This window comes from Panthera onca, chromosome C2 (assembly GCF_046562875.1).
Source record: "Panthera onca isolate mPanOnc1 chromosome C2, mPanOnc1 haplotype 2, whole genome shotgun sequence".
NCBI lineage: Eukaryota > Metazoa > Chordata > Mammalia > Carnivora > Felidae > Panthera > Panthera onca.
In genome coordinates, this window is record NC_138347.1 from 56,099,092 (window position 1) to 56,108,338 (window position 9,247).

The window sequence follows — 9,247 nt, forward strand, 5'->3', positions numbered from 1 at the left end:
CATTTTCTGCAGTTTATATGTGCAGTGACTGTAACTAAATGACGAAATGACTTCAAAGATTCCTTTAAGAGAAATGCAGATTGAAGATAATCCATGTAAATACAAGGAAAGCAATGACAAAAACAATCACAGTAGGTGGGGCACGTGGGTGGCTCCAACTTCAGCTTAGCTCACAGTCTCACCGTTTGGTTTCTGAGTTCAAGCCTTCCATCCACATGGGGCTCGCTGCTGTCAGCACAGAACCTGCTTTGGATCCTCTGTCCCCCTCTGTCTCTACCCCTTCCCTGCTCACAATCTCTCTCTCTCTCTCTCTCTCTCTCTCTCTCTCTCTCTCAAAAATAAACATTAAAAAAAACAACAACCAGAGTAGGCACTTACAGTCTTTATGTAGGCTCTTTGTCAGTCACATTCAAGACAAAAGTAGTGATAATCAAATCAAGTCTGACTTGAAATCAGCTAAAATCCCTAAATTTTGTAAGAGCTTTATTGTGGCATAATTGATATACAAATAACTGCACATATTTGGTGTGTACTATTTATCATTCTTTTTCACTAGATATATTTTAAAATAATTTTTATTATTTAAACTTCCCCAAAGCTCCACTATCACTCATGATTAGCTTTCCCTAAAAGTACGTTTTCATCTCTGCATACTGTGCTTTGTGAGACAGACCTTCCAGTATCAACAATAATACTAGAAAAAAGAAGAAGACAATGAAAAAATTCATGTCCCATTCTGAAGACACATTACTTTTATTTTAGAATTCTATATCCAACCAATTAGCATAAAGGATAAAATACAGACATTTTGAGACATGCAATTGAAAAAAGAGATACTTCCCCAAAAGCTATTTCTCAGAAAGCTTATAGATAAGATTCATGAAAATACAGGCATAAACCGAAAAAAGAGGAAGGTATGGAGTCCAGAAGACAAAGATCAAAACTAGGAGCAAGGGAAGATGAAGATAAAAGGAGATTCGGAATAAAGAGTTTGCCCTGTCCATCCTAGGTGGAGAGGGAGAACACTCCTGTGGGGCAGGATGAAAAAATCTGGAAGGCACTTCCACAAAGATCAGATTGACAGCCATCCTGATGTGAGAGATCAGATTAAGAGACTCAAGCACATTGACAGTGTTTGGGGTTCAATTAGTGATTAATAACAGATAACACTTACGGTGTGTTTACTATGTAGGCAGACACTCGTCTAATACTTTGTCCATGAACTTTAGGCAATGAATGTAATATTGTTCCTATTTTACATATAAGAAAGAGGCAAAGCGGATTAAGTGGCTAGCTCAAGGTCACACAGCTAGTAAGAAGCAGTACTGGGGCTGAAACCCAGGCCATCTGATTCCAGAGGCTTTCTTTAACCATAATTCCATACTGACTCCCTAAGGGCATAGAAATGCCACCAATTAAGAAAAACAAAATCAACTTCAGGAAAAATAGAAAATAGCGTAAGGAAGGAAAAGTAATTATAATTTTCTACATGATTGTGTTGTGAATGACATTTTTATAGTCTTAATGATATGAATATTAAATATTAATCTAACCGATATTATCATAGTGATATTTAAAATATTGGGAGATTTAGGCGGTGCTCATGCAGGAGACAGGGACAGAGAGGAGAGCTAAATCCTCATGTTTCATAGTAGAAGGACAATAAAAGTCTAATGTGAAAAATACAAGCGTGCTAATTAGCAATATGGAGGCTAAAACCAAGGTCAAAGTATTTGAAAGTGTTCGTCTCTAGGGAAGGAAAACAAAGTAAAAAGACTAGACACTTCAGTTTATCTTAGCAACTTTTTTGGAACTGGTTGATTCTTTAAACTACATATATGAAATTAAACTATGTGTGCATTTAAACTATATAGATGTGCAATTTAAATTAAAATTGCAGGAGTGCCTGGGTAGCTCAGTCAGTTAAGCCTTTAAGCGTCAGACTTAGCTTGATTTCAGCTCAGGTCACGTTCTCGCAGTTTCTGAGGTGGGGCTCTGGGCTGACAGCATGAAGCCTGTTTAGGAATGTCTCTCTCTCTCTCTCTCTCTCTCTCTCTATCTCTGTCCCTGCCCTGCTCAAGCTCCCTCTCTCTCTTTCTCTCTGTCTCTCTCAAAATAAATAAATAAACTTTAAAAAACCTAAAATAAATTAAAATTGCAAAAAAACCCACAAAAAACAAAAACACATGAAGTAATAAATCTTAAGGGAAGAGAGGAATTTTCTTCCAGTGCTCTCCTTGTCCTTGAAGGAGTTTAGAACATGCTACCCCAAAATACGCTACTTTGGCATATTGATTATTTTGAGCTGAAGGCACTTGAGAAACAGCTGATGCAGGAAGGGCTTCTGATCTACCGTCTTCTACCTAAAAACAGGCCATACAATTTCCTACAGGAAAGGAGCCCTCTCTGTACCAGGAGGCTCTTATCACCAGAGAACCGGGGAACTGACCATCGAAATGGGTCTTATGAACAAGCCTACTAAAATAACCCTCATCTTCCACTAGGTTTTCCTCTCCCATATAGCTCATGTCACTTCTCCCAATTTATTGTCCCCAGCCCTCTCTGTCATTTCCTCACAAACCTATTGTTTCTTTGTCAAAACAAAAAAGGTATAAAAGCTTACTGCTCTAGTCACTTCAGGTTTTCAATCTCTTCCAAAGGCTCCCATGGACATGTAAAAATATAATAAAATGTATGCTTTTGTTCTGGTAATCTGTCTTATGTCAGTTTAACTATTACGCCCAGCCAGAGACCCTCAGAAGAGAATTCTTCCTCCACGTCCTCCTGGATATGTGTGCTGGTTCAATTCTTTGGGAAGCAGAAACTGAGACTCACTTAGGAGCACAAATGGTTATGGGAAGGAAAACCAGTGAAAGAAGAGTGGAGAACACCCGACTGGGCAGAGGGAACCTTCCACACAGACCTCACAAATCTCACCCTGTCCAAGTGCAGGGCTCTGGAGCAAGGATCAAGAGGGGTCCAACATTACAGAAGGTGCCTGGCCCTCGTTCCACTGCTTCATCATTAACAGGGGCCCTGGAAAAGAGAGTGACCTCAGCTTGGACACCTAGCTGAGACTATCAGCTAACCTCTCTACTTGCAGGCAGACAGCACGTCCTTTCTTGAAAGGAGACTTGAGCTGTACCTCTCAGTGTTGGCCATATATTTTTTTATAAAAAAACAAACAGAGTTGATGCTATAAAGTACATGTACTGCTTGTGGCTATTTTCCCACTTAACTACTTTCTATTCTGTATTTCCGTCTTATTTAATATTAACAAAATCATTACTACATCAGAATTATTTTAATATTAAATTCAATATGTGTATGTAATTTCAAACCAATATAAAGAGATAAAGTGAAAACTAAGTCCCCAGTCCAGACTCTAGTTACTCTAGAATCCCAATTACTGGTTCCTTACATATCCTCTCAGAGATAGCCTATAGATTAAACGAATTAACTTAATGTGCAGTGCTTAGAACATCACCTAACTGGAACCAAATGCCATGTAAATTTTTCCCGATAGTAGTAGAGGGGGAGGCGACAGTAGGGTGGAGAATAGGTAATCATAGTGGTAGCAGGGTGTAGAATCGGTCTACCTCACTCTTTTCAATGGCCACATGGTATAATTTACCAGCATGTAATATAATTTTTTAAGCATTCTCCTTAGGGGACAACAGATAACAAAAAGTTACCATAATCTCCAACAAATACAGAAATTAGATGTGTCAAAAAACAAATTATAGGGGAACCTGGGTGGCTCAGTCAGTTGAGCCTCAGACTTCAGCTCAGGTCATGATCTCACAGTTCACGGGTTCGAACCGCACATCGAGCTTTGCTCTGACAGCGCTAAGCCTGCTTTGGATTCTCTGTCTCCCTCTTTCTCTGCCTCTCCCCCACTCACACTCTCTCTCAAAAGTAAATGAATATTTTAAAAATAATAATAAATAAATGTTTAAAAAATTATAAAATTCTGCATACCCTACGATCCGAGTTAGAGTGAGAACTGGGAACACTTGGGCTAACGTGATGTTGAGTGCGGACAAAATGGGGTCACATAATTATTCAACCTTGCCTCGAGTGTAAGTACCAGGGACACACCTGCCACAGTTAACTGGCATCTCCAAACATGCTTATTTGCAGATATTTCACAGGCAGTGTCATGAACAAAAGAGATGCTTTCATTAAATCAGTTCTATTAGAGAGGTAACTACTGAAAGTCTCTCAAAATGGGGTGCCCAGGTGACTCAGTGAGTTGAGTGTCCGACTCTGGGTTTTGGCTAAGGTCACGATCTCAGGGTTTTGTGAGTTTGAGCCCCACGTGAGGTTCTGCGCTGACAGTGTGGAGCCTGCCTGGGATTCTCTCCCTCTCTCCCTCCCTCTCTGCCACTCCTCTGCTCATGCTGTCTCTTTCTCTCTCAAAATAAATAAATAAACTTAAAAAAAAAAAAGCTGCATAAGTGCTGATGACATCAATATTACCTTGGTAAAGTACATGCTAAATTGCAGAGGTATCTTAATTTTGGTCACTTATCTCACAGATATGCCCTTTCCAGCACACTTGTTAAGAAACATAACTTTGAGTCCACAGTGCTGTGGCATTTTTTGTTTTGTTTTGTTTTAATCTCTATGCCCAACATGGGGTTTGAATTTACAACCCTGAGATTAAGAGTCACATATTCTACCAACTGACCCAGGCAAGGTCCCCCACCTTGGGGTTTGAATTGTGTCTCTGACATTTATAATTGGGTGACCCAGGGTAAACTTAACTTCTCGGAGGTTCAGTTTCTTCCTTATCAGTAAAATGGGGGGATGGGAAGAACTATATGACTGCTGCTATTAGCAATGGCGTATCTTATTTTCCGATTTAATCTAGTTCTAGTTGCAGGACATTATTTTGCTCAGTTATGATTTAAATAATTTTATTTAAAAAAAGAACCATATCCGGGCGCCTGGGTGGCTCAGTTGGTTAAGCGGCCGACTTCGGCTCAGGTCACGATCTCGCCATCCGTGAGTTCAAGCCCTGCGTCGGGCTCTGTGCTGCCAGCTCAGAGCCTGGAGCCTGTTTCAGATTCTGTGTCTCCCTCTCTCTGACCCTCCCCCGTTCATGCTCTGTCTCTCTCTGTCTCAAAAATAAATAAACGTTAAAAAAAAAAAAAAAGAACCATATCCCAATGTTGAGTCTCAGGTGATTTATGAAGCCACAAAACTATCCCTAAAACCCAAAGTCATCATTCCATCAACAGGAAAGTGTGAGTTTGGGCACATTTGACAGTGGAGCAGAGGGCTATGGTGCTAGGAAAGGTTTCTGCAGTAGACCTGATAGGAGAATCACTTGAAAGCAGTACACAGTATTTCCCAGAGGAAATCAGACCACTGCTACTTTAAAAATGATTAATAATGTTAATGAGTGTTTAGCATTCTTGAAAGGATAGCTTAATTGACTACATAGTCCTAGGGGACTAAAAGTGCAGTATAAGAATGGAATCCTGGCTTTACTTGAGTCAACTTTTGAAGCCAAGAAAATTAAACAAGGATAGGAATCCATGTGCTTCAAGGACATTATTTGAATAGGGTTCTTTTTAAAAAGTCATCAAGAGCCATCGGGGCAAAGTGGGATTAAGTGGGGAAAAGAAGCACTATCATTTATATTGGGGCTGCATCATTGCTTTAAGCGTCCTGTTTTTGCTTGTAGACTGAAACTGTGGCGTAGAGATATTAGGCTAAATTTCAGGTAGCACATGTAACCTAATAGCTGCTTGCCCAATAGGGGGCGCTCCTGAAATAGAATGACTTACAGTGGAATAATCACGTGAAGAAAATAGTACTGTAGGCAGCAATAGCTGAGGGAATCACAGACTCATGTGGTTTTTAGATAAGAAAGTCCCAATTCCTTAGATGCATTATCAAAATGATCAGCGAAGAGGTAATTGGACCTGCAGACTCCTTTTGTAGAATTCTCTAAGGAACAAAATTACAGATATTAGCATCTTGGTTGGACACCAGGAAGTATAGCAATACAATCACTGCCTTCAGGAAAAACTTACTGAAAAGACAAGTGATACTACCCCCTTTATTATTGAACTTTTATGCTCTTTTTATTATTTTTTTAATGTTTGTTTATTTTTGAGAGACAGAGTGCGAGCAAGGGAGGAACAGAGAGAGGGAGATACAGAATCCAAAGCAGGCTCCAGGCTTTGAGCTGTCAGCACAGAGCCCGCAGTGGGGCTCAAACTCACAAATGGTGAGATCATGACCTGAGCCAAAGTCAGACGCTTAACCGATTGAGCCACCCAGGTGCCCCAAAAAGACAAGTGCTCTTCCTAATGCAAAAAGTAAATTACAATAAAAGGCAGTATGTCAATAAGAATCCAGAAAACAAGAGACAGTTCTCAACTCTTAGGTGGGGAGGGCACTGCTGTTTGGTCTTTTTATTGGAGGGGGTGGGGGCAGGAAAAGGTGAGTGAAAGTCACAGGGCAAGGTGGGAGGACAGCTGGACCAAAAACCTAGAAGTGGACAAGAAAGAGAGTTTCTAGAAGCCAGTCAGCAGGAGTAGAGATTTTGTACTGCAAAATTTGGAGAAAAAAAAAATAATAAAGCTTTGAACAGAAATGAACTTCCTATGAAGACATTGGCTGAGGGAGATAAAAAGACTTCAAGTAAGAGTGTAAATGAGGAAAAAAGCTGAAGATTATTTATTTGATGGTCAGGACATTTTGAAGGAAATTGCTGTTGGAGGTACTAGATAAAGTGCTATCTCAGTTCCTGCTAGAAGCCCTTCATAATTTTCCAAGGTTCCTGCCTGAGACTGCTGTACATTCTCCTTCCTTTTCCACACTTTCTTCTGTCTACTAAGAATAATAATAGCCACCATTTATTAAGGATCTGTTTCTGCAAGGACTTTCTGCCCCAATCAACAACCTAGCCTTAATAAAAAAAATCATTATCCTTTTCCTGATGAGAAAGGGTAAGGGCACCCTACTTTCTCATGGCTGTTAAGTGGTAAAACCAGAATCTGACCACTGTTCTTTTTTTTTTTTTAAGTTTATTTATTTATTTTGAGAGAAAGTGTGTGTGCGCCTGGGGGGGGAGGGGAGAGCACAAAGAAAAGGAGAAAGAGAATCCCAAGCAGGCTCCACACTATCAAAGCAGAGCCCCACACAGGGTAAACTCACAAAACCTGAGATTACCACCTGAACTGAATCAAGAGTTAGATGTTTAACCTACTGAGCCACCTAGGTGCCCCAACCACTGTTCTAACACCAACATCAATGTTATTTTCACTATGCCTTTAAAATTCAGGGAGGCTAAAGAAGACAAAGGATAGTGCTTTGTCTTTCTGAAATTTAGCAACCCGTGGGGATTCTATGAATGGCTACATTTCATGGCTAACATCTTCATGATACCGGTGGTCATATATGGTGGGAAAAAATAAAAGCTGAGAAATCTAGTCTCCTTTGATTATTTTCTCTTTTTTCCCTTTTCCCCCACCAATCGCCCCCCATCAGCCTGCAAAGGCATTTCAAAGGTCTGCCACGTGGGCAAGCACTGGGCATCCCGAGTGTTGGTGGGGCCATGGGCCTGTGATGCCACAGGCTCCTCTTTGCCTCACTGGGCTCCTGAGAGTCTTACAGAGCACGCTTGTGTTGCTTGGAAAAGCTCGCCTTTCACGTAAGAGCAAGTAAGGGATTCAAGGCACACATTCGTTTCGCAAAATGGTAGGTGTCAGATGGCCAAGTGCCCAGTCTCTGGCAAGGCAGCCAGCATCGCTCACACGCCCTTACAGCCCTACAAAGATAACACATGGCGTGCGCCCCGCAAAGACAGTGCCCCCCAACCTCACCCCCGCAACACACACACACAGTAGGACTAGAATCACCCGCCCCGGACAGGGGCCAGGGGTGCTTCCCTTACCACCAGACACCCAGCTTCTCTGTACTCTGGCTGCAGCGGTGACGGGCGGGGGCGGGGGGAGGAGTCGCTAGAAGGGGAAATGACGCCAGCGCTGGGCTCTGGCACCTGAGGCGCCCCCTGGAGCGTTGCCCTGGAACACGGAGCTAGATAGAGTTCAGACGGTGAGAGCCCAGGCAGTGAGCAGCACCAGCCACACAGCCCTCCCCATCACTGGGGAGACACAGGCAACAGGCCAGAGTTAATGTCTGCTGCACCAACACTCCCCACCCCTGCACCATGAGGCAGGAGGGCAAGGTCAGACCGCAGTCCACACCCCTGCCCTGTAAACACTGCCAATCTCTGGGGAAGAGAGAGCTTGGGGTCACCATATTCATCACCTCTTTTGATCTTTTATGTATTAGCTATTTCTTCACTCATTAAAGAAATACTTATTGAAGGGACGCCTGGATGGTTCAATTGGTTGAGGGTCTGACTCTTGATTTCAGCTCAGGTCATGATCCCAGGGTTGTGAGATGGAGCCCCAAGTCCCATTCTGAGTGTGGAGCCTGCTTAAGATTCTTTCTCTCTCCCTTTGCCCGTCTCTCTCTTTCTAAAAAAAAAAAAAAAAAAAAAAAAAAAAAATATATATATATATATATATATATATATATATATACTTATTGAATATCTACTATATGCTAAGTATAGGAGATCCTAATCCAATAGAGAAGACAGTCTAATAAGACACATTTATATGCAACCACTAGGCAACTGTTCATTTCATTACCTCATATACCATTGTCTAACCTGAAGGACAAGATTAATTTTTAAAAATAGATATAAGCCTTAAATATATGAAAGATTTACTTCTTAGAGTTTCAGAAAGTACATTTTGCTAACAGGAAAATGTCTGTGGCTTTTTTGAAAGCCTCTTTTTCTTTTCTAAATCTAAAATCACTTTCAAGTAATGTTAGATTATTTACCATTTTGGCCATATATCCACTAATTTGCTTTCATAAAATATATGATAAATAGCAGAAGGTCAGGTGTGTTTTCACTGAGTTGTTAATCTCCTTCCCTGACTAGTGCATGGTTAGTATTCTAGATTAATAATACTGCAACTCTGATGCCACACTCGTTTTCAATTACCTGTTAATTCATAAGTGACACTTTTTAAAAGATAGACCACTTGGCACTTTGCCTTCTTTCTCCTGATTTCCTGAGAGCCTTACTGGGAACTAAACTGAGGAGGTTTCTAAATCATATCTGAAAGGGAATGCATATAAATGTTCACATGCATATGCACAAAACATCTCCAGAAGGCCTCTTGAGAGTCCTAACATTGATTTTCTC